Source organism: Clytia hemisphaerica, unplaced genomic scaffold, assembly GCF_902728285.1.
Source record: "Clytia hemisphaerica strain Z4C2 unplaced genomic scaffold, Clytia hemisphaerica genome assembly, whole genome shotgun sequence".
Classification (NCBI taxonomy): Eukaryota; Metazoa; Cnidaria; class Hydrozoa; order Leptothecata; family Clytiidae; genus Clytia; species Clytia hemisphaerica.
In genome coordinates, this window is record NW_027103564.1 from 620,098 (window position 1) to 647,435 (window position 27,338).

General features: G+C 35.9%; 1 long non-coding RNA gene across 3 annotated transcripts; it reads left to right on the forward strand.

Annotated features, from left to right (window-relative positions):
* On the forward strand, positions 1 to 27,337 carry LOC136800910 (uncharacterized). Of its 3 annotated transcripts, none has more exons than XR_010845771.1 (8): positions 1 to 305; positions 23,595 to 23,676; positions 24,552 to 24,700; positions 24,947 to 25,134; positions 25,689 to 25,805; positions 26,076 to 26,169; positions 26,582 to 26,720; positions 27,185 to 27,337. It is a non-coding gene; the product is annotated as an uncharacterized lncRNA (long non-coding RNA). The 3 variants fall into 3 exon arrangements; XR_010845769.1 differs by lacking the exon at positions 1 to 305 and adding an exon at positions 22,497 to 23,180; XR_010845770.1 differs by lacking the exon at positions 1 to 305 and adding an exon at positions 22,497 to 23,123.
* The last annotated feature ends 1 nt before the right edge of the window (position 27,338 follows it).

Genomic DNA, 27,338 nt, shown 5'->3' on the forward strand with positions numbered 1-27,338 from the left:
ATTATTAACTTATTTATTAAAGTATTTTTGAGCGCAAATTTAAATATACGGTTAAATAGAAAACAAATGATAACAGTTCTGTTTATTCCTCAAACCCCCCGGGAAAAGTTTTTTTGCTGACTTAGCTATTTTACAAATCTCGGAAAAGAACTCCCATAGGAATTCCGATACCTAACCCGATTGGTTAATTTCGGAACGGCTTCAAGAAAGTCATAATGGCAGATAATTTTAAAAGTTTCTGAGGGAATGTGTGTAATTTATCGACGTTGATGGCTTGTTGATTCTTTAAAGAAAAAAGATAACAGGTACCGTAGGTCGGGGAAACTTCGGAATGAAGGAAACTTCGGACTAAAATCTTTAACAAGTGATTACTTCGCGAGGATTTAACATTTTATCGTACTTTTTTCTTTCACAGTTCGGAAATAAACTACACTCGACGATACATATCAAGCGACGGAACGCCGAAAGAAGAACAAAGAAGAAATTGAAGAAAACCACGATATTTTACCATCTTCCATTGTAAAGAGATTTGTTGGATATCTAAGGCAGCGACCTCATAATTTTATTTACGTGATGAAAGGAGGATCCATTGAATGTCACGTTAAAAGTTATTTGGGCTAAAAATATGCATTTCTCACTCTTCAATAACTCATCAAAGTTGCTCCATGAATTCGCCGAGAAAGTCGCTGCGAAAATGGCTTTACCGTCAGCCGAGAAAGATCTTCTTTAAACGAATCCCAAGAGAAACATAAAGTGATTTCGAAGCAATTATAAGAACTTTGTTCTGACGTCACCAGACATTGATGATAAACGTGCAGATAATTTGGTGCTTTATTAGTATAAAGTAAGGTAAAGGGAAAACCCTATTTTTATTAGTCGATGATGGTGGATTTTCTTTATTAGAACATTAGAATATGTCAAACAATTCTCGGAAAATGCTTGCTCGTAAGTCACCATCTGATCCACATGATATGTTGGATGAAAATTCTAATGGGTCAAATATGAAATTATCGTAACTAATCAAAGACCCTGAAGACGCATTTGTCATGCTCTTTCCATGGTGGTGTGACAATAGTGCATGTCTACTGAAAATATTGTCTCGCCATACAGCCCTGTCTCAAAGATTGATTTTGCATTGTGGTATTCCGTAGAATCTCCTTCTTTCTTTTATGCCTTACTTTAGACTTATAAACTTTAGCGAGCAGAAACTTATGCACTTTTCGTGAATTTGGTCTTTTCGCGAAATTTGATGTCTTTGAAATTTCTCTTTCAGGCCATTCGCGAAAGTTTATACAGACGAAATATTTTTGACAAAATAGAAAATCTGTAAAAAGCTGTAATAAATATAAGATTCACATGGATTAGTCTAAGATTGACACGGATTCATTGCACTTTTAGCCTAATAAAGCCTCATAAGTCAAAAGACAAAGGTTGCAATCCAATTCATATTCAAGAAGTTTTTGTCCCTTTAATAAGCCATTCTTTGTGTAAAAAGTTTAAATTTAACGATTCGTGAAAGTTTGTCTTAAACGTTGCGCTCTTTCAGTCTCGCAAAACTTTGTGCTCGTTTGTACGCCTAAAGTGATCAGTGATTTCACCAGATCCAGGTGTCGAATTTCTCCAAAATAAGGATAATTTGTCTATTGTGGCTTTGATGAGAAAACTACTCCTAAGTTATTATCATTCAGCCCCTTAACGATAGCTAGTTGGTTAAACATTTTTATCATCTCGGTAGTCGAGACAGGGGTGTTTCCACTTAAACATTATATATTAAATGGCTGTGATGGAAATTTTTATCCCCTCTGTTGGAAAAAAATCCACCGGGGCTGCTGTAAGATAGGGGTGTCTTATTTAAAGTAGGGTAAGACGTAGTTTGAATCGCAGACCTCTACAAAACCCCAGGTAGTATAGTATATATAAGGAGCACGAATCCGTTAGTGGATGCCAGCAGCCTAGGTAAGACGAGGGGTAAGACATTTATATGCAGCGGTAATGAAACAGAATCAGATACAATATTTCTACCATTGAAGTTTTTTTACTTACTCGGTATTTAGCATTTATTTCTTTTCCTCTCTTTTTGATCTAATCTATGAAGCCTGCATCGACGAACTTGTGAACCGCCCGTAGTCCCACTGGTAACAAAATATTTAATTCGTATTTAATTCGCGATTTACAGTACGTGTTTTGTTCCAATTTTTTTCACTACTAAGACATAATTTATTATTTTTGACCATGATCTTGATCGCGCTAACTTCCTCGCATATCCGATCTATCTGGTCTATCGTTGTGCTGTCGCCGAACAATTATCTAAATCAAAATTGTAATCTACTACGTCTACAGTAACTTAAGTTATTTAAAACGATATTTTTAGCAAATATTAAATTTCACTTGACTTGTATAAAACACCTATTTGTCCACAGCGATGGTTTTTTGCTGATTTGATTCCGATTTCATAGAAACTAAAGTATATGTATTTTAGTACGCTACAGCCTGGATAAATACGGGAATCAAAACTAAACTCTCATATTGCGAAAAAAAAAACTTGAAAAAGTTTTTTCACAATGAACATTTTAACTCTCTCGCTTATATGTCTATAACACCTGTGTTTCACACAGCCCCGGTGGAATTTCAGGCAAATAACAACAGGGTTGAAATTTTCTATCGAAATTGGATTTGAATTCTATTGTTTTCTCATAAATTCTTTTGGGGTCGTTTGAAATGCTTTTTTTCAAGTTCCTAATGAGGTTGAAATTGAAAAAAGATGTTTCCACACCGGGTACGAAATCTCACGGCCCAATTTTTCAAGTGGAGCGGGAGTTGACACAGGGGTGTTTTAAAAAGACCGTTGTTATCTTTATTTGAAAGTCGGAAAGTTTATCGGCTTCCGAAAAAAAAACAATACTTAGAACTTAGCATCCGAAGGTCCCGCGAAAAATAAGAAAAATATCTAATGAAATATAACGATATGATAGTAACATAAGGAAACGAGACAGTCTAATTGAAAAAGTTCTTATAAAACGTGTTTGTTTCACCAACTCACTCTGAGGAAGACCCGCTCTCATCATGTGTTTAGCGTTCATAAAAAGTTACGTGCAAAAACTAATGATCGGTTGATGAGTTTTATTATTCACACTTCCATCGCACGCCCAGAAAATTAATGACCAATTTAAGCGCAATTCGTATCTTTATGTCGTTAATTTCTCGGCTCACACGAATTTGTCTCTTGGTATTTTTCAACAAATGGCACTTCAAATTCAATGTTTTTGTTTTGAAATAGCGCAGCATCCAGTCATGATGGTAGATCGTTGGAGTGACGGCAAATCATTACGAAGTTTAACATTTTACGAAGTTGACCTTTCTGAAATTCAGATCATGTTTCTTTCATGATGACTTGGCTGATTCACTTGGAACGTTTGTTTTCTGAAAGACAATAACACAAATGTTATGTACAGTTAGTTTGGTTGATCTATTTTTCATATTTCTCAAGAAATAAAGAACTAGCCGTATTGTATAAGGGTTGCGAAGCGATCCAGACTCCACCTCAATTCGCAAGTTGCTAGCAAAATAAGAGAACTCTAAAAATCCCTCTCATAAAGCCGCTTTAGATAGAGACAAGAAGGGTCGTACGAGCCTTAATGACCCAAACACACCACATAATCCACGGCGATACAACACCCACCGCGCGCCGCCTGCGCATACCCTTTTTTCCTTTTAGTTATTCTAGTGTAAATGGTGCCTTAATAAAATCGAACGATCGAACATTTTTATTCGAAATCATCAAAACATAAAACAAAAACAAAAACGTACAAAGATGACTTGTTGGTTCTTGGGCAGTTTTGATTTATTTCTTGACAAATTCGACAAATTTGATTACCTCTGAACTTCTTTATCATAGAATATCATCTTGGTTTTGCAAGGTAAGTTTCGTTCACTAAAAGAGCACTCCTCCCGCCCGCGTGACTTGCAAAAACCTCTCCTCATTGATTGACTTTATTTGATACTTGATACTTGCTGTTAAAAGTCAAGGGATAATGAAGATCCTTTCTGTCACCGTTCAAACTAATTTTTTTCCATTTAACAGCAAAATAAACATTTAAAACCGAAGAACCACTGCTTAGATTGCTTAGATGCGTGCCGCCCGCGCGGCAATACACGTGTTTCCTATTAGCGGATTCATGTAAAAAAAGTCACGAAAAACGTCGAGAAAGTCTCTGATTGGCTGAAATATTGCATACACAAGCATATTTTTCAAAATGTCCAGAGTATGAGGTAATCTTTGCATGCCTCCGCCAATCAAAAGTTTGTTTACTCGACGTTTTTTCGTGACTTTTGCATGAATCTGCTAATAGGAAATAGGTGTATTTGATCAACTTCAGATTAGTCCGTGTTTCGGCTTCCGGTAATTTTGTTGCTGTTCACTGCTAGGGTACACCATTTTAAAACTGCATTTTTCGCAGTCCTAGCTACCAAACCGAGAAAGTTTTCGTAGCTTCAAGCCAAACCATTCAAGGTCATTTGGATAAAATCATCGGTTTGAAGATGTGATTTATATAGCAAATTTTATGGCAAATTTTCGCTTGGGATAGAAGTTAAAGGTACGTGCACAATATAGCAAAACTGCTTCGCTCATAAATTCGCTTCGCAAAAAACTTGAAAATCTGTCCGAAGTTTCCCCGACCTACGGTATAGCTTTTTCTAATCCTGGAATATTGAGGTTCCAGCTACACTGATATATAATTATTCAACAGGACGTCCTCTTTGAAAAAAGGTCTGTTATACTATGAATAACAAGCCGTATATATATAAAAGTTGCGAAGCGATCCAGAGCCTCCTCGATTCGCAAGTTGCAAGCAAGAAATTTAAGACATACAAACACTGTATATTCAATGGCATTTGTGAAGTTTTACTTAATACATTCGCTGCAGTCTTTCCGAATATCCTATCATTCGCAAAAATTTTATAGTCCCTCTCTATAAAAATGACATCTGTAGATTCTCTCATTGATGAAAAATGAAGCTTCAACCGTTCTATTTTTCATTTTCTAGAATAAATAGCAAAAAGTTTAAAGAAACAACAATATAAGAAAAGTAAGATGAAAACACTACAGTAACACATTCAGGGCATTTTGAATTTAAAAAAATAAAAAACAAACTGTACCCTTATAATCATAAAGGTTGGTGAGTCCAGTCAAAACACAGATTTGATCTGTAGCGTCACGCTTCACCTTCACAAAAAATTTCATAATTAAAAAAAAAGTCATTTTGCATTATCATAATATACTAATAATGTTAAAAAAAGGAAAAAACTTTCAAAACAGGACAAAGCAATTTCATATTCATAATTTCCAACAGATTGCAAGGAGGGAGAACCCCCCCTCGCTAATTAAATTTTGAGATTTCTTCCAATCCCCCTGCACCCTGCTTATTCCAAACCCCCCGACTAACCGAGAGTATTAGACAAACGTGGAAGAAAATTTCCAAATTGACAGCTTTCCACATTTAAAACACAATTTTATAGGTATCAAGTTCAAAACAGAATTTATTTCCACATTTGTAAGGTATGCGAACAAAAAGGAGAAAAGAGACTGTTTTAATCTAACGTTTCCAGTCCATCTAAAAAGAACGACAAAATCTATTAAAAAGCACCAAAAAAAGAACAACAAACCCTAACTAATCAAAGAACAACATATTTTGCCATCCACAACCCCGACCGAAAGTGACTGTACCACCCCTACAGATTCATTCATCATTTTTTGTAACAGGAATTAACTACATGTGGTTTAAAAGAACGCAAAATTATGCATGCGAATAAGTCTCTATTTGGGTGAGCTGGAAAAATTAGATGAACTAACTCATAAGCAACAAAGGTTTTTCAAAGTTTTTATAGTTGACGACAAAAGGCATGTCAAAGAAGGTTCAAAAGTTCACGGCAAAAGTTAAGAAAATTTTCAAGTATGTTGACAATAAAACTTTTCCACATTCAAAAAATGCACAAAGAACATTTCAAAGTAAGTTCTGCAGAAGCTGGGTTCTGGGTTCACCTCGATTCAGCCGGTTTACCAGATGAGTTCATCTCGGTTCCATCCCCTGGTTCACCTTTTTCTAATTTACTTGCCAGTTAAGTCAATGTTGTAGAAGAAGAAGAACTCAGTGAAATCCAATTATCAATCAGTCCATTTTGCTCCAAGGTTGAGTTAAAAAACTAACCTAAGTCAGTGAAAGTTATAAAATTGTCTTGTTTTCGCAATCAAGAAATTGAATCTCTCAACCATCAAAATGGAAACAAATTTAGATTCCCTAGTAATGCATTTTCAAAATGAGTTTCAAGATTGAGGTTAGGAACTAGTTTTCTTGAAGTGTTTGATGCCTGATCATAGCAAAATATTTTTAGTGAGACAATCAAATATTCAGATATGTTGATAATTGTTTTACTTTTCGTAGCTATTGTGCGAGATGGACAATTTGCAGAATCATACAAGTCTTGAAGCAACTGTCCATGTGGGGCATTAACTAATCTTGAAACTTCATTTTTTATTGAATGATGGTTAAAACGATTAGGAAACTCAATATGACAGATAGTTTCATATGTAGTTTTCTCTGAAGCATTATAAAATGTTTGACATAATATACACTCTAAGCTAGATATGGTAAAAACAGATTCTTCTGGTGCAGAACTTAGATTTAAATCATAAATTTGGTACTGCAAATATATTACCAGACGATGTCAATCGAACGAATCGAACGCCGAATCAATTGAACGCAATCGAATGATTGAAATTCGATTGCCGAACGCAATCGAATGCCAATTCGAATATTACCGCGATTTTCTCAATTGATTCGATTGCGTTCGATTAGTGCCTGGATTCGATTGGTTCGATTGATTCGACTACGTTCGTTTGGCTTATGCATTCGACTGGTTCGACTAATTGATTCTGTTGATTAACGCTGATTCTCGTTCAACATTTGAAGAGTTAAACGAGATGATATGAATCATTTTAGCCTGGATTCTAGAAAATGCAGATCATGCAGGCCCACATGTTTACTGCAGGTTGTGTGTCAAAGCCCGTTCCTTGCGTTGATTTATCTATCGTATCGATACTTAACCTACTTAATAAGAGGCGCTCGAAATTGAAAGGAATTGAGGTAAATTGGAATCTAACTTAATCGACCACCCGTCGAACGCAGTCGAACGTAATCGAATATCAATCGAACGTAATCGAATATCAATCGAATCAATCGAATTTTACCCAGAATTTTACGTTCGATTGATATTCGATTGCGTTCGGCAATCGAATCGCAATCGTTCGATTGCGTTCGATTGCGTTCGATTGATTCGATTGGAATTTTCGTTCGATTCCGTTCGATTGACATCGTCTGGATATTAGACATTTTTGAGCATCAAACTGTTGAAAGTGACTGTGATCATAATCCGTCCCAAGACAAAAAGAAGGAATCAAATGGTATTTTTCAATCGGTGCATTTGACATAGCAATAAACGATTCCCTAATCATTAACTTTCCTGAGTTACCACAGTTAATGTCAAAATTATAAACAAAGTCACGAAAACTTTCGACAGAATATAATGCTTGAATAACAGAATTAAAAATTTTTGGCCATTTTGGCCCAAATTTTTTAGCCCCTAGTGGAAAAAGTCTTGATTGTCCTGACATTTTGACGAACACGATGGGAGAAATATAGAAATAGTGGATATTTAGGACTGTTCTGTTTTAGTCGGACGTCAAATTTTTTATTTAAAAAGTGTCGGTCTGTCAGTGTTTATATTTCTTTTAAATCAGATCAGATAGTTACAGACAGATAGACAGGATGCTGGGAAATTTAACTCTTGTGTCAAAAAAAATTTCTCTCAAGTGAAAAGAAAACTATGACTGTAAAAGGTGGAGTGCAATTTCCTTCCCACTGCTAAAAGTGAGGAAAAAGTCAACAAATATATACTTCCCTGTTGGTGCACAAAGTTATGTGTTGTGTTTTGTTGAATCCAAAATGTTATGGTGGATGAAACTGATTATATGATTTTTCCAAATGATAATCGCCACAGCAGAGCAATAAATTCACTAAACTGGTAGCTAGTTGGTAGAGTTTTCCAGAAGCTTCCAGGTCGATAAAATTCTTCCAGTAAATATTCTTCGAATAAAAAATTCACAAAATGGTTTCGATAAATAAAAATAAAAAGATCGAAACCATAATAACGAAAATATCAACCAATCAGTTGTCTGATAGTACGAAAATATCAACCAATCAGCTGTCTCATAGGTGAAGGAAGAGATACAAAATATACGGAAACGACGAAATGTCTCTTTTGGAAAAAAGCCCTAACTCGGACATTTTCGGTGTCGTAAAGATCAACTTTATTAACGAAACCATCTACCAAACCGAGATTGATACCTATATTTGAACGAGAAACACAACCTCGAACGAAATACTTATCTACATTTAACAGATGGGAACTAAATTTTCATTTTCCTTCTGCGCTTCCCTGGTATATAGAGTTTAAAGGTACGCACACACTATAGCAAAACTGCTTCGCTCATGTATATTCGCTTCGCAAAAATGTTTGATGAAAAGAAAAGCAATCTTTGTAGTCTTTGTATGTTTCTGTGAGTGAGTAAACGGAAGGGAAATACACAAAGAATAGTCTGGGGGACTAGTGTACCCGAAGTAACCTAAGGTTTAGTCTTCACAAGTGTGGGGGGCCTGGGGGGGCACTAAGGTAGCTGGAATTGTTAAGTACCTGTTCCTGCCTCTGACGAGGTGCGAGAGAAGAAGAGAAGGAGAGAGAAGAAGAAAAAAGGAAGAAAAAAAAGCTATGTTTTATTGTTCTGCAAGTTTAGGAAGAGATAACGATGAAGGTGGGATTTTAAAGTAGGTTTGGAAATCATTTTTAGATCATTGATTTTAAGTTTGGAATGAAGATCACTCCAATCCTTGGTAACTAATGTTGCTATACTAACAGTTACATCAAAATGCCTCGAAAATGTCAATATGAAAATTGCGTAATCAGAGAACGCACGTCTCGCTCATTATAAAAAGGCTGAGACAAACTTTCAATAATTGGATTGTAACATTGAGTTAAGTCTCTTTTGTTAAGTCACCAGGGGGTAAATAAAACAGACCTTGATACATTTATCGTTCGTTTCAACTTGAGGATTCGTTCAAAACTCAGCCTCCTAAATATTTGGGGTAGGTAAAATATGTACAAAGAAATTCATATACTTTTCCAACCCGGCGAATCTTTAAAAAAGAAGCGATTGTTGTCATCCGTCCATTTATATATTGTCAATATCCCCAATCAAAATGAGGAAAATCAAAGGTCCCAAAACACTACCTTGAGGGACTCCTGAAATGACCTGTTGTGATTCAGAAGTGACACCATTCACTAGCACTGATTGTTTTCTCTCTGTTAGGAAAGACTTTAGCCACTGTAATAATTTTCCATCTATTCCTAGTTTCTTTATTTTTCGTAGGACAATTGAATGGTCTACTTTGTCAAAAGCCTTTGAAAAATCTAGGTACACAACATCCGCATTAGCATCTTCGTCCAATATATTTAGTATTAGGTCATATTGCTCCAAAAGCTGACTAAAACATGAACGCCCGCTTCTGAATCCATGTTGGTTGGGATTGAACAGATTATTTTCATCCATGTGCTTTACAATATATATGTGCTCTAAGTACTTTTTCAAATATCTTGATGACATGGGATGTTAGGGCTACTGTCTATAATTTGATGCCAGTGATCTGCTACCTCCTTTGTAGATTGTGATTGTGCATCTTTTAAGTTCGTCTGGGACAATCCCTTTGTCCAAACTTTGTCTCCAGAGGATACAAGAGGAATAGAAAGTTCTTCTTTGCATTGTTTGAGAAAGATTGCAGGGAAACCATCAGGACCTGGTGCTGCAGTTTGGGACAGATCGTTGATTGCTTTTATTAAATCATCTTCTGTAACTTGTAGATCTGAAATGATATCTACGTTGACTTCATCATTTTCACTCTGCATTATATCGAATGGTTTTGGTGCACTGAAGACGGAAACATATTGTCTTGACAGAATTTCAGCCATTTCTTTGCTTCGTTGCGTTAATTCACCATTTGTGTTCAGCAGAGGGCCAATTGTTGAGCGGTGTAAGAAGGTCTTTAGCTGTTGATGGATTTCCATTACTCTTGTCATCAGGCTGTCTATATATTACAAGCATAGCCAAGTTTTCAGTCTTTGAGTAAACACAAAGGAGTTGTACACTTGGTGATTTATGGGAGTAGATTATTTAAGAGCCATTTTTTTTAAGAGTCTTCAGGGTGTGATACCTCATCCTCTTGGATTTTGATGAAATTTTGACCAAATGATCCATCACACAAGAAAATAAGACCCTGAAAATTTCACCTTGATATCTCAAGTAGTTTTGAAGATACAGCGTCTCAAAGATAGGCTACTAAGCGGAAATTGACCCCTAAAAATCATGAACTCTGGTGGGGAGCAGATTTTGAAAGCCAATGAATTTTTATTCAAGTACATTAGAAAGCTGATTTACAGTGGATTTCAAGAACTTTTTGTAGGGAATCAGAAAAAATCAAATTGAGTCTCCAAAATTTTCCCCAAAAATCTCTAGCACCTCCTGTAGAGGGCTTCAAACTTTGTGTAATCTGGGTTTAGAAGCACTTTTAGCTGTCTGCTGATGGTCCTTGGAGACTTTTTTGAAGCAAACTTTTGACCTGGAGTGGTTTACTGGTGGGTTTTGGCCACAAAAATAACATTTTCAGGATTTCTATTTTTGCGTAACCGTCAAAAATGGCCGAAAAAATTGCTATTTTGGCAGATCTGGAGCAAAATTCAAGATGGCGTATCTTTTTGAACCCCCTACAAATTTTTTTGAAACTTTCAGTAATGCTTCCTTAGTAGGTCTAGTTTATAACCTCAAAAAATCTCAGTGGGGCCTTGGAGTCTCTTAAAGATATGATCGATTGAAAATTTGCTTAACTTCGTTGTTTTTTCCCTCCTAAAATGCTAAATCAGGCCCACTTAAGGGCTCTAAAGGTAAATTCTTGTCAAAATATTGGTTGATCTTCTCTAGCCAACTAATCATTGGCATTAAGGGAACAACTGTAAAAAAATTCAGGTCATTTCCATTAACAGATGACATTTTATGACTGTTTCTTTATTTTTAAGTTTAGAATATGTAAAAAAATGGGACTGACATCTGGCCTTTCCTACCATTCCAGGGCCTATATTTTCAGGAAAAGCCTCAACCTTTCACAGTTTGGTAAATATTATTCCTAAATATAAGCAGGTTACTTCAACTAAATGGGTTTAACAGTACTTAATTCCTATTCAAAAACTTTTTAGACTCATTCAGAAATCCTACTTTGACAATAATTTGCGCTTTACCGCAAAATTTCTAAGTCCAAGTGTCGTGATTAACTTTAGACTGTCCAATATTTCTTGTCCAGAAGATTTAAACATCATTGTTTGCAGTATCTCATAAAATATCACCCTAGTAATGTTGCTTAGTTATTTAAGAATCAACAAGTAAGGCTGTCAGTGTACACAAATATAGAGATATTGGACAGTCTAAAGTTAATCACGACACTTGGACTTAGAAATTTTGCGGTAAAGCGCAAATTATTGTCAAAGTAGGATTTCTGAATGAGTCTAAAAAGTTTTTGAATAGGAATTAAGTACTGTTAAACCCATTTAGTTGAAGTAACCTGCTTATATTTAAGAATAATATTCACCAAACTGTGAAAGGTTGAGGCTTTTCCTGAAAATATAGGCCCTGGAATGGTAGGAAAGGCCAGATGTCAGTCCCATTTTTTTACATATTCTAAACTTAAAAATAAAGAAACAGTCATAAAATGTCATCTGTTAATGGAAATGACCTGAATTTTTTTACAGTTGTTCCCTTAATGCCAATGATTAGTTGGCTAGAGAAGATCAACCAATATTTTGACAAGAATTTACCTTTAGAGCCCTTAAGTGGGCCTGATTTAGCATTTTAGGAGGGAAAAAACAACGAAGTTAAGCAAATTTTCAATCGATCATATCTTTAAGAGACTCCAAGGCCCCACTGAGATTTTTTGAGGTTATAAACTAGACCTACTAAGGAAGCATTACTGAAAGTTTCAAAAAAATTTGTAGGGGGTTCAAAAAGATACGCCATCTTGAATTTTGCTCCAGATCTGCCAAAATAGCAATTTTTTCGGCCATTTTTGACGGTTACGCAAAAATAGAAATCCTGAAAATGTTATTTTTGTGGCCAAAACCCACCAGTAAACCACTCCAGGTCAAAAGTTTGCTTCAAAAAAGTCTCCAAGGACCATCAGCAGACAGCTAAAAGTGCTTCTAAACCCAGATTACACAAAGTTTGAAGCCCTCTACAGGAGATACTAAAGATTTTCGGGGAAAATTTTGGAGACTCAATTTGATTTTTTCTGATTCCCTACAAAAAGTTCTTGAAATCCACTGTAAATCAGCTTTTTAATGTACTTGAATAAAAATTCATTGGCTTTCAAAAACTGCTCCCCACCAGAGTTCATGATTTTTAGGGGTCAATTTTCGCTTAGTAGCCTATCTTTGAGACGCTGTATCTTCAAAGCTACTTGAGATATCAAGGTGAAATTTTCATGGTCTTATTTTCTTGTGTGATGGATCATTTGGTCAAAATTTCATCAAAATCTAAGAGGGTGAGGTATCACACTTTCTTTATTCTGAAGATTTTTAAAAAAAATGGCTCTTAACATGAAGCAGCTATATCATCTCTTATGTAGAAGCAGACTCCTTTAGTTGCTCTCCCTCTTGATTTTTTCTTGCGTGATGAATCACATTTGAACAAAGTATAACCTTCTACTTTTAGTTCTGCATCTTTATGGTTGTTGAGCCATGTTTCTGATAGGCCAACAAACAGTAAACTTTTATGACATATGTTATTTTCGATAAAAGGAACTTTGCTTGGAACAGTTTGCGGGCACAGTCATTGTACATTAAAAAAAGCAAAGTTGTTGATTATTGGGACTTTGGGACTAAATTGGATTGAAGTTTGCTTGGTGAGGAATTTGCCTGATCATCGGTACAGTTGGCATCGGAAACAGGGGTATTTGAGAGGTTTGCGTCTGCTGAAGGTGATGAAGATGATTCTCGATCGAGGTGATCTTTTTGTTCAGTGTCTCCATGATTTCTTCCTTCATCAGACGGACAATCTCTAAAAAATGATCAGGTTCAAAGGATTTGATCTCATCATCTTTTTCTGCCAATAGCTTGTTGTTGTTGTGAGTTACTGTGTTTTTAACCATAATGGGTTCTCTTCTGGTTCCCTTCACATGAACAGGCAGGATGTTGCGAAACATTCTCCTTTTCGTATTGAGTGGAAGCACATTTTGGGGTGGAAATCTTTACATTTTTTTCCAAGATTGCATTCTCTTTGTTTATTTGTGCCATGTTGAGTAAATTTTCGGCACATTTTTGGGTGAGCAAATTTGGATTCTTTTCCTTTGAATCCATACTTGCAATTGCCATTCTTGTAGAAACAACAAGTTCTATTACTGCTTCCAGAATCATCTTGTTGATTCTGGTTATTTGTTTCTCTTGTATTAATCTCTTTATCCTTAGCATCTTGAGTTGACAGCAGGACAACATCTTCAGTGTCTGTCTCTAAAAATTCTGTTGGTCTGTCTTGACTTGGGATAGATGGTGCAGCATCTTTAGTGACTTTTTTCTTTTTCCTTTTATTGTCACCGTCACTGTTTGTGTTAGGTTGACAAGCATGACAAATGTAGAACATTCCAGGCAGATTTAGAGGGTTATACAAGCTTTAGAAGAGTTCAGCGTCGGTGTCCTCATCAATATTGGTGTTGTTTGTGGGAATCGTAGCAAGATTTAACCAACATGGTTTGTGTACACCTTGACCACAAACGGCACATTCAAGGATCGGGAGCTCCATAAGACCAATTTTATATCTTCTGTTTCAGATGGAGCAATTATCCGTTAAGAGGTTTTGTATCTTGCAGATGATCAGATGTGACAATGATCTTTTGGTTTTTTCATTATATTTTGGAACTTTCAAGAAGTTTGCAATTTCTTTCAAGGTGTCAAGTTTTTCTTTGTACATATCATTTTCAATATCTAGTACACTTTTGCCATACTGATACTTCCGGAAACAGAATTTTACAGAATCCAAGGAAGCATAAAAACAAAAGTTCTGCTATTAGATCCTCAGTTTCCAATTCTTTGGTACATTTTTGGGACTGATCACCCTCAGGGGAATTATCACTTTGATCCATGATAAATGGAGTGCAGGAGAGTATAAAAGCAAAAGTAATTGAGAAATGTACTTCCTTTATTGTATTACAATGAAGAATCTTGTCACATGATGTTAGAGTATAGTTGTAAATAGTATTAGTCACTTAGCTGAATGGCTGCACTGTGGGATGAGTGCAGCCTGATGTTGAAGCGTCAGAGTTTATTCGATGTGGTGGTCTTCAGACTTTACATACAAACAAACAAGCCAAGGCAGGATTGATTGTTGTTGATATCCACCAGTTGTAGCTCGCCAAACATTTGATGTCGTATCGTATGTTATGTTACAACTTATTCACTAATTCTTAATCATCATATGCTTGTACTCTCTGTGTATTTACATTCGTTGTAATGTAATGTTGTTTGGGGAATTATGAAGTTCTCTGGAATTTCGATTGCATTTATTCAGGTTGATTTTTTATGACTTCTAACTGCTTCTAATGGTACTTTTTCTAACAAGTTCTTACTCTGTTCTCACACTTATGTCTTTTTTTTGCGTCTTTTTCCGTGATTACTTTTATTTATACTTTTAAAGACAGGTAAGAAGGCATATTGATGTAACTGACTAAAGGATCCATATCTTACTGTGGTTGTAGTTGGCGGTTCAAGTCTAAGTGATGATTGACTTTGGTTCTTGCTTCGGTGTGAGTCTAAGGAAATCAGAACAAAAGTAGTTAGGAGGTATGGTACTTTTGATAAAGTCAAATGCTAGAAGACAGTTTTTAACCTTAGAAGTTTTCTCAGGGGGAGGACTGCAGATTTAATAGAAAGAGGACGAGCCGATTCCCTTGGTGGCTTGAAATGCATAATCCGCAAAGCTTTGTTCCGAAGGACTTCGATTTTATCGAAAATGGCTTGAGTGATATATCCAATTGTTTGAAGACAATAACTTACATGAGAGTCAAAAAGTGCATAGTAGATAGAAATAAGGGTCCTGAGATCAACAAAGTGTCTTAGTTTAGATAGAAATCCCACTGTTCGGGAAAGTTTTGTAACTAGATCATGTACTTGAGGGTCCCAGGAAAGGTGCTCATCAAGTATTATTCCAAGATACTTAGCCTTATTTTTTGGGTGAATTTTCTGTTCACTGAGTCTAAAATTAAGATTTTTAGTAATTGCATTCCTGGATGATCTGAACAAGATCAATTCAGTTTTAGAAGTATTAAGGCTAATTTTATTTGCTCTCAACCAATGGACTAGAAGAGCAGGAATAAGGTTCACCTTTCTGTTGAGTCCTTTTATTAAATTATCACAGCAAATAAGACTTGTGTCATCTGCAAAGTGAATGGTCGTATAGTTTTCTAGTGTAGTGATGAGTGCAGATCATTTATATAGATAATGAACAAGAGAGGGCCTAGAACTGACCCCTGAGGGACACCATGCCTTATTGGTATGAATTTGGAATGAGAATTTCTTATCTCGATGCATTGAGATCTGTTAACAAGGTATGATTTGAGCACAGCAAGAGTAGGATTTCTAATACCATAGTGTTCTAGTTTATGGAGAAGAATTTCATGATCTACAGTGTCAAAGACTTTTTTAAGATCGATAAAAACTCCAGCAGCAAACTGTCCAGTGTTAAGGCTTTTCTCACAAGTTCTGTTAGAGCAATCACAGCATGGTTCGTGCTGTGACCTTTCCTAAAACCAAATTGTTTGTCAGTAACCGGGTATAATTATGATCAAAGAAGCGAACTAGTCTGTGATTTATAAGCTTTTCAAAAATTTTGACATTCTGGATAGATGCCATCACTAACACAGCTGTTGAAAATGTGAGCTAGGACAGTGCTTACTGTTGGAGCAATTAGTTAGGAAAGAGGTTGGAATACTATCAGGACCTGAAGCTTTACTGATGTCAAGTTCATTAATAAGTTTTAAGAACGCAGTAGGCGTAATTTTATTGAAGTAGAAGGAGTTGAGAGCCTGGTCGTTAAGAAGGTCAGTAAAGTTTTTGTTTGTCCTAGGAATTTGCTGTTTTGTTTTTTCTGCTATTGAGCCATAGAAGTCATTAAATACTTCAGCCATGTCTTTATCATTCGTAATTGAAGTCTGTTATGGAAAATTAGTTTAGGGAAAAGGTCAGTATTATTTAATACCAATTATTTCATTCACTGCCTTCCATTTTTGTTTCAAGTCATGTCTATTCTCAGAAAAGAAGGTTTTATAGTAGGAGTTTTTGCTTAATCTTAAGAGTTTGGAAAGCAGATTTCTGTGTTTTTTGAAGTTGTCATTATTATTATTAAAATGAATATTACAGGTTGTAGGCACTCAGTGGGCCTCTAAACCGATCTCAATTTACAAATTTCGTGTAACGAATTTCTTTGGATGGCTTTTCCATGCTTCTTTCAACTTTTCTTTGAAGCCTTTTATGGAAACAGCAGCTACCACCTCAGACGGCAATTTATTCCACGTAGGGATGGTTCTGTAGTAGAACGACTTTGTTTGCGGGCCGTGGAATCCATCACTTGCAAAGTTCGGCTGGAGTTCATCTTTGTGTTGTCAATTCGGACGTGGTCGATGGGTAGTTTTCTTTGGAATCGTAGCTTTATCGTAGAAGTGAAGATGCTTATAGACCTGCACCATATCACAAAAAGTTCTACGAAACTCTAATGTTGGTAATTGTAAGCTTCGTAGTCTATCCTCATAAGAGAGATTTTTGTAAAGTTTGACAAGCCTTGTCTCTGCACTCCTTCCAATAGGTTGACGTGTTTCCTTAGTTTCGGTGACCAGACTGATTGTGCATATTCAAGATGCGGTCGAAAGAAAGTACAGTACAAAGTAAGAAAAATCTGTGGGCTAAGGTTTTGGAAGCCACGGTTAATAACTCCAAGCATCGAATTGGTCTTGTTGACTTGCTTGGAGATATGTTCCTCGAAACTCAACTCTGCATCAATAACAACACCAAGATCTTTCTCTATGAAAACATGTTCCAGTTGATTTCCATTTAGAGTATATGGATGTGCATGTTTAATGTTTGTAAACTTTCCGATTGTAAGTACATGGCACTTGTCTGGATGGAACTGAAGCAACCAGTCTTTAGACCATTTCTCCAGCTCCTCAATATCTTTTTGTATGATAAGAGAGTCATCGATGGAGTCAACTTCTTTAAATATCTTTGTATCATCAGCAAAGAGTAGTATGGATGAGATGATTTTATCAGGAAGATCGTTGATATATAGAACAAAAAGTAGCGGCCCAAGTACACTACCCTGTGGTATTCCACTTACTACATCATTTGTTGTTGATTTTGACTGATTCACTTTTACCTGTTGTTTACGTCCGTTAAGGAATGCTCTTATCCAATCAAGTGTAGGTCCTTTGAGTCCATATCCCATTAGTTTTTTGCACAATCGACGGTGTGGCACGGTATCAAATGCCTTTGCAAAATCGAAATAGATACAATCTACCACTTTTCCTTCTGAGGTACTTTCACAGCATCTATCGATGAATGTTAGCAGTTGGGTAACTGTCGAGCGTTTGCTAATGAAACCATATTGTTTATTTGAAAGGAGTTCCAGGTCGTCAAGATGCTGTGTAATGTGCGCTCGTAGAATTGCTTCTATCAGCTTACAAACGATCGATGTCAAACTTACAGGTCGGTAGTTAACAGCCAAATTTTGTGCTCATTTGCTCTTATAAATTGGAGTTACATATGCTAATTTCCATGCTTCCGGTAGGACTCCCGTCGATAACGATTCAATCATTAAAAGTGCAAGGGGTTCTGCGATATAATCTACAAGTTCTTTTAACATTTTTGGATGCATTTCATCTGGACCAAACGATTTGTTGTCATCAAGTTTCAGTATAGATTTGTAAACAAGATCTTTTCTTATTGGTATTCTTTTGATGACGCGATCTGTACGGGACCGGAATTCCGGTAGTTCTCCTTCGGGTTCTTTTGTGAAGACACTACAGAATTGTTTCTGCAGGATGTCTGCTTTTTCATGGTCTTCATGTCTTAAAGATGAAATGTCATTTGGTGTTTCGGGCAGGGATGAAACCCCACTTGCAGATTTTAGTTTACTTACTAGGACATGTGACCAGAAGATCTTTGGTTTACTTTTCGACTTGTCGCAGATACCTTTTTCGTATGACCTTCGAGCTTGTGTTATCTTTTGGTTCACTCTGTTCCGTGATGTTACGTAGTTTGTACGGTTCCTAGCTTTTTCTTCCGGGTCTTTAGACTTTAACCAGAGCCTGTGAAGTTGTCGTTTTTGTTTTATCTCATTCTGGACCTCTTTTTTGATTGGTATAGCTCCCTTGAGTTTCCAGCTTTGATTATCAATATATTTTATTGGAATAAACTGGCTTCTCAGATCAAGAACTTTTCCTTTAAAGATTGTCCACATATCTGTTACTGATTTTCCTCTCAATTCGTTGATCAAATTTTTCGACCATTCTCCATCATTCAGGTGTTGTTTCATCTTTGTGTAGTCACCGGTTTCATAACTGTATCTTTTCGAATTGGGTTTGCGTTGAGTGTAGCAATCAAACGTAAACACCAATATGCTATGGTCGCTCTTCCCAAGGGGGCTCAGGTACTGAAGGTCGCTTACTTGATTTTGTTCATGAGTAAGTATTAAGTCTATCGTTGAAGGTTCGTCTGTTCCTCTGCATCGCGTTGGTTTATCAACAAGTTGATAGAAAAACGCGTCTCTGAGAGCGTCTAAAAACTTTTCTTCCTTACTTTCCTCAGAGTGTGACGTTGTCCAGTTATCCCAGTTTATGGTTGGATAGTTCATATCACCTAAGAGACATTTATGAGTGTATCTCTAGCGACCGTAGTACAGTGGTAGAGCATCCGGCTACGGTTCGCAAGGTTGTGGGTTCAACCCCCAGCCAGGTCATACCAAAGATTCCCAAAATGGTACTTGATGCCTCTCTGCTTGATGCTCAGCAATTAAGAGAAGGATCAAGGGTAAGTGGAGAAATCCAGGGAGAAAGAGTGGCGCCCTCCCCTACCTTCCGGTAGATAGCTATCGAAAGAGGAGCCTTCGGGTCGCCTCCGACTGCGGTCGCAGACTTACTTACTTATCTCTTCTCAGAAGCAATAGATTTGATCAGCTCGTTGAGTTAATATCGTTGTTTTCTTCTGAATGATTGTTGTTTGTTGGACTACGGTAAAGGCATCCAAAAACTAACACATCCCTGCCGCAAAGTCGAATTTCGATTATGCATGATTCATCAAATTCTGTCGCCGATTTTACACCAACTATTAGATGCTTGATCGAGTTGTGAGCTAATATAATGATCCCGCGTCCTTTTTTTGATGTTATATTTTCATGGTTCACCAGCTTATACTCTTCAAATTCGTATTCATGAGGTTCTCTCAGTGCACCAACCTTTGTCATGTTTTTTTTTTTTCAGATGAGAATCTTTGGCCTCCATAAATTTCTTATAAGTTGTTTTTGGTGGAAATAGATTTGAGAAGTCCTTTAGTGATCCAAGGATTTTTTGATATTTGGGTCCTTTTGCAGTTTTTATTGGAGCGTGAGTATCTATTGTTGAGTTAACTTTTGAGATAAAAGTGCATAGTTTTTCAGAGGGAGATTTTTCTTGTAGGGTAACAGACCAGTCTATAGAAAGAAAGTCCATGAGAAGTACAAAGTTTCTAAGGTCTCTTTTACTTGATTTAACTTGAGATGGTTTTGATCCCATCAGATAACTGACTCAATTTCATTATTTTTGTATAATATAAGGTTAAATCATCTCTCAGAGTTGAGTGGAATCCTTTAGAGATATAGAGTCTGACACCCCCACGGTTTGAAGTACAAAGTGCAACAGTCAAAGTGTTCATAATTATTTAAGATGGAGGAGCCCTTAGCTTTAATTTTGTCTTTAAACTAGTTTCAGTAATATCCATAAAGTTAAAATTGGTAGAACAGTTTTCAAGTTCTCCAAAGTGAAGTTTTAGAGAGGCAATGTTAAGATGGAGTACAGAAATACTAGCAAGGTTTAATTTTGTTGTGTCTATCATTTACTTCGTAGCTAAGTAAGGGCAATCTAGATTTGATGTATCATTCTGTTCAAGAGCCTCCTCTATATCTCTATATGATTGCACATTAATGTCATTATCAGGGTCCATTAAAAAATCACAGTTCTTACCTTGAAGAGTAAGTTTCAAGTTTTCATGTGTAATGTTACCAAAAAGTACCGTTTGGTTGAAGCATTTTTGACAAAACCACTGGTTCTCGTCAAACTGTAGTTGTTCGTAGTCTCCTGGAGATGTGTTGTTGCATTTTATGTATCCAGAGATTGCCTATATCACACCAAACTGCTTTATGAGTTTTGGCAACAGGGTTAGAGATAGATACCACAGGGGTTCTTGATATTGCGTTTTTGCTTAGATATTTTGGGCTTCCTAGGCATTTAAAAAAGAGGTTTTAAGAATAAAAAGAGAGTAGAAAGAGTGAGGAAAAAAAAAAGTATGTGTAATAAAAAACTAGAAAGCTACAAGTCGTCTGGACGAGGATGCAGGTACAAGCTACTAGAACAAGGGTAAAACCAAGTCACAGAGAGGAGGACAATTCTGGAAGCCAGATTCTCGAAAGAACACCACCCACTGGATGAAAATTTGTTGTCAAAATCAAACTTTGTTGTCCGAATAATGTTCGACTAAGTTTGGTTGTCAAACTTTAATTGAATACTCATAAATTCTTCAAAATATAAAGTTTCGATTAAGTTCTATTAAAGAAATCCATATCGTGAGTGGTCCTAAATCCGACAGCCCAGCCTAAATCTGATGGGGTCATTCAAAGATACAAACTAAAATGAAAACAAATCTTTCGCTGTGATGCAATGATTGAGGATACGGTTAACTGCTCTAACTTGGGACGATTGGTCGAATCATGGGACTGGTTGATATCTGGTCTGTATTTTCACTTACTGTTAAATCTTTTTGATAACAAATTTGTTTTGATATCTCCACCAAGTTTATCAATCAAACTTTCTATCATAAAATGTCACGATAGCTTTCACTGATAGCGCGCCCCTTATAACTTTTTGTTTTCATTCAAAATGATCGGTTTTTGGTTTTTGTAAATAAGGGCGGTGCATAACCTGCAATCACAAGGTTATGGAATGGGGTATAATGGTATCTTTTTGTCAAGTTCTTTTAAATTCCTAACCTAACACTTTGAACTTATGTTATGGCATGTGTACACAAAAAGTCAGTGTATTCATCAAAATGCTTATTTTGATGATTCCACAACTTTATGGGAAAATGAAAAATAAATTAGGTAGCCCTTGGTCTCACAAAATTTGGAGAAACTTAGTGGGGATGTGAAAATTCAGAGGCTATGAAGGCACATAAAAGAGTATACAGGGGGGGGGTCAGTACTAAGTTGGGGGGCCAGTGCTGGGTGGTGGTCTGATAAGGTGAGTAAAAAACAACTTAGTACACGAGTGGTGGTCCTAACTGAAAAAACATTTTTGCAACTTTGTATCAAGGGGCTAAATGGTGGTCTCTCTACCAAATATGAGGCATCAAGTTAGTATCTGGTACTCAAAATCCTGCAAAAAATGTTCTTTTCACTTTCTCTTGACTTCTCCAATTTGTAAGAAAATGGAAGCTAACTTTTTTTGTGTTGCCCTTTTTGCCCCTGATGAAAGTTGAAAGTTTCAGCAGGGCCAAAAGAGGTTTTAAAGGTTTTGTTTTTAAATAAGAGTGATATCGTTTGCTTCAAATTACCTTCAATTCAATAGTATACTTTATAAGTTCTTAGGATTTTCTTGGGATGGTTGTTACATTTTTACCTTTCGACAAAGAGGACAACCCCCCTTAAGTGCTAACCCCCCCTTAGGAAATTCATTTAAAATTTCATACCCCCCTTAGAAAATTAGTATAGATGAAACGATTGTACAAGAGTCATAATTCAAGGAAGATCCCCCTCATCTAAGAAGACCCCCCCCCTTAGGTAAGAAGACCCCCCTTAACTGGCAATCCCCCTTAGGAAAGTCATACTTTTAACACCCCCTTGCTTTTGGTTCATCAAAACCCAAGACCCCCCCTCTAAATGTAGGGGGTTGAAACTATGTTGGATGAGCAGTTTTAAAACTATTTTTAGCTTTTCTCCTACTCTTAGGTGCCAAAAAAAGTGGGGTTTGAATAAACGGGGGAAGGGGATTGGAAATATTTTTCAAATTAAATAAACGAGGGGACCTAATTACCGGGGGGGTTGGAAAACGGACCTTTAAAAACCCTAAAAAGGGTTAAAATAGACTAAATTTAGGCTTTTTATTTAGAGTAAAACAAGAAACTTTTCATTTGGTACAGTTTGGTAGCTGGGAATTTTTTCAGAAATTAATAAACAGGGGGTCCTAATAAGGTCTGGGGAGGTTGGAAAAAAATCGTACCAGAAAGTACCACTACTAAGAATTTAAAGGGTGGTATACTTATTTTGAGGGGGCAAATCAACTTAGTACAGGGTACTTAACGGTGGTGTGTCATTCCTCAATGGTGATATCAAGATTGGACCGGGTACTAAGGGGTGGTATACCTATTTTAAGGGCTAAATTCAACTTAGTACCAGGATACTAAGTGGTGGTGGTCTCAGATAAATTTCAAAAAACAAGAAAGTACAACTTTTCGGCACTGGTCCAGTACCACAACTTGGTACCCCCCTGGAGTATATGTTTTTTAATCAATTCTTTCATCCTACTTGTGTGGCAAAAAGATTTTTTATGATATTATAACTTATACTATAACAAAGTTCAGGCCTTTCTTGCTTCCCCTACCAAACTAAAGGTTCAGAAAGACTTTAATTTAAATTTAGAAAAGCATAAAATTATACTAGAAGACGTGTCATTTATTACATCAACAAGGTAATCCAAGAATGGCTATCTATAAATCAATTATCATCCATGATGACCACATTGGCGGTGATCCTTTTTTTATTTTGATCCTTTACAGTTTGAACTCACTGCATACTTTGCAATCTTTCCAATTATGCAGGGAAAAATTTGGATTGCATGCTGTCAAGAGCTTAAGTATTCTACCTCTCTTTTACCACCGTCCACATGTTTTTACTTGACATGCAAAAAAGCTCTCCTTAACTGAGACCTTAATCCTATAAAAGCAGCTGGTACAATCGAAAGACCATGATCTGAGCCTAGATTACTTAGTAAAAGACTGAATTTACTGTTTTATGCTCCAAAGCAACTCTTTGGGTTTTCAAAATGCCCCAAGACAGGGGGGGTGCTATTTGTAGCTTTAATAAGTAAGTGCACTTTTCCTGCATGGCATAACTTATATTTTTTGCACTTTTTTGGACACAAATAAGTTTCTTTTTCCAGGGAGATGCTTGATCAGTTGGAATTCATCATTCACAATTTTCTCACAGACGGAAGTATGAAGATTTGAGTGATGAAGAAACAGGTACAGGTCTTTGTATAATGTGTTTTGTTATAATATTGAGGTACCACTAAATTTTGACTCAGCCCAAGCTCTTCTCTTAATAGATTTAAAATTTACTTACAGTACAATGATTTCTATTACATCTAGCCTCGATATCCAGACTTTTTTGGACAGTCTAGTTGAAGTATTTTTATCTATGGTTTACGGTCTGATTTACCTAGATCCTCTGCATTCAAATCTGTGGATGTAAGTGATTGTTCGATGGCTGCAAGATATAACCTTAGGATGTTGAGGTTCTTCGACAAACAGTTTTCAATAAGATGATAGATATTAATCACTCTAAGACTGAAAATGGCTTTAGAGAATTAATTGAAACTAGCATCATCTTAAGTAATCATCCAAACCTGGTGGAACGACCGTAAAAGTGGAGGGGCTGAAGGCTAATATTAGTCAAATTTTGCTTGGAAATTGAGAAAAAAGTAGATTTCGATATTAAAGCATCCCCGCTTTCCCCCAAGCCTGTCCTCTGGAGCCAAATTTCAACCTATAATAGAGGTCACGTCCTGTTCAAGTTGCACATCTTATAACACAGCATTAAAGGGACATAACAGTACTTGCGAAAATTGTAAACAAACTGTATGCAGCGGATACAAAATCAAAACAAATGTCACATGTCAGAATATAAAAATCAAACCAAATATGGCTAATTTTGATTGTTCAATTGTTTATTACAAGTTTCTTTTGGACACGTGATTTTAATTGTTCTCTTTAATGACACGTGGTTCGCGCAATGTTTACATCTTACTACTTTATGTCCCTTTAAACTATAACCATTCAATGATATGATAAACAATAATGAGTAACATGTATCTCGTTTTAAATTTTTCGTCTTATAGGAAGAATATCAAAGTTGGTCAGTCAAAATTCACCAAGACGTCCAAAGTTTTAAAATTGATCGCAAGCAAAGAAAACAGCATGAAATTTCAAAAAATGGAAGCATGGTCACTAAAGAAAAAGTAAAGACAGGACTTCACATCTCATCAAGGTCTCAGATAGTTTCATATAAACTAAATGAAAATCATGATGTCCAAAATCTGATTGATAAAATGATTTTATTGAAGTTTATCAGCTGTTTTGTTCTCTATTTTAATCAGTTTGAATAAATAAACAACATACCTCCCACCACACAATTTTCATCTTCCCACCAAGTTTCCATTATTATTACTAAGCAAATTTTTAAATTCATTCAAGTGTTTCAAGGTATATAAGTATTCATTGATATTAACTTTAGATTCCAGCCTCCACAAACCAGTATTCACATCAATATCAACGTAACGAGAGGGAGCTTACTTTCCATCGGACCATTACAGCGTAGTCATATAGGATGCTTAATTATTGACTGGATGGCATAGCCCTTGGTAATGAAAATCATCATCATCATCATCATCCTTCGATCTAGGTCCGATGGAAAATACCCAGGTACGACAATTGAAATCACGGGCAAATGTTTTTATCTTTGTGTATCCTTACTATGTTTCTTTTAAAGGTTAAAAGCTTTTTTCTATTTTTCAGAAGATTACTAAACAAAGGTTTTCGTATCAGTGTACAGAATTATTGAACCATCAGTGGTAGTTTGTATTGACCCTAAAGAATATTTTGTTTCTGGTCCAGCTTGAAAATTGTCGTAACCTGGCCGAATTTTTTCTCTTTGAACTTTCCAAATGTTTTCAAAATTTCCCATTTTAACATTTTCTACACACACACACAAGTGATCTAAAACAATCTTTCCACATTTTTCATTTCGTACTCCTTCAATCCCAATTTCATGGGCTTTTCTTTTCAAATTTTAATTGAAATCTCATTTTTTTAATTATCGATATAAAAAATTTGATATATGATATCATGACAACACATGAAATTATGAGAATCTTTTTTGTGAGTATAAAAGGTTTTCCATTGTATTTTCCGATTAACTAAGGATAAGCTGATGTAGGAGTATTTGATTTTGTTAATACTTTTCATTTCATTTTTAGGACAAATTATCTCATTGTCTTCGATGAGGTTTACTGTATCAAAGCGATGATATCCCAATTAAAACAAACGTATGGTTTGACTGTAAAAACCGTCAAAAACAGCTTGAAAGAATTATGGTACAAGTCTCCCTTATATTTCATAATAACAGAAACAATTTCTAACTGTATGTTTGATCTCTAATAATTTCATCAATATCATCATATTCATCTTTATTGAACTACATGGGGTCTCCCAAGTTTACACACAACGTCATTTTCTTGGTTGTTAAACTTTTTGGAAGAAAATTCATATGCTGGGGAGTGACGTTTTTCTAGAAGATTTTATTTTCACTTATTGAGAATTGTCCATGGGAATGAAATTAATTTATTTTGATTTTATTTTTTTAGATGAGAAAATTGTTGTTTGTCCAGTTTCGCGCCTCAAAATCCATGAAATGTTTGCTGCAGAATCAGAAGAAGTTGAAGAAAGTGCTGTCTGAGGGTAAGGAATTAATTTTACGAAATTGCTTGCGCTGTAAGAAATTAAATTGATTACAATATTTTGGTCACACTTTTCTCATGAAATCGATCAGAATCAATCTGGATGAATTCTGCATAAAAGGGAACTATGTTAAGATTCATCGCATGTTTGAATGACCTTAAAGGTCTGAAACATTTAAATTGACTCGAAATCTTTTGTCTTTGGACTATTGGATGCAATCCTCTGTTAAAGTTGATAGGTGTATGAGAAATTTCACGATCGCAATGAATCTCGCTCAAAATTGATTTAAGGTTTGAAAGTCTTCTCAATGACAAAAGTGAATTTACTATTACAGAGCAACTAGTCTCGATTCCCCCTGATTTATTGATTCATTCAATTTGTTTTGATTACTATTTTTGCTTATTACCTATAGAGGTTCACCTTGCAGAAGATAATGTTCTCATTCATCCAATATTTCTTCAAACTGTCCAATCACGGAGCTCTGCTCTTCCTATCATCCATCAGTCACGAAACGTCATCAGTCATCAAATGAGAAAGTCCTCAGTAAGCTGGTACGTTTCCATGGATGTGTTATAGATCATGATGTCTCTAGCTCTTATAGTGTCCTGTTTCATTTCATTTAAATGAATCAAACGATTAGTCTTTTAGATACATCACCCCCGGCTCCCATATTACAGGTTGCACTGACCTGTTTAAAATTATATCATCAAAAGAACTATAAACTGCTCCTAAAAAAGTTGACAGCCTTTACATTTCGATAACAGTGATGCCTCTTTGGAAAGACGCTTTTGAATGAATGAATTTAAAAGTTTGGAAAAGGAAGATGAAAAATCAAAATATTTCTACTGGACAGAAAATCTTAATTTATATTCTTCTGAAACTTTAGATTTCCCTATATTCAAACTTTGCCTGTTTTTGAATTGTCGTCTAATTGTCGTCTTTGGACGACGCTGGGATGGAACTATCTAATTTGAAAGTTATCATTTTTTCAGTAATATCTCTTATCTTATTTCAGCTGTACAATATCTCCACGCAACTCTTGTGCAACAATTGGAGGGCTATTAGTCCAGCATCTACCTCAGTGAAATGCGCATGATGACTTAATAGCTTGAACATAAACAAATCTTGCAATTCTTTCATTGATCACTCCTTCCTATCCACTACTTAAC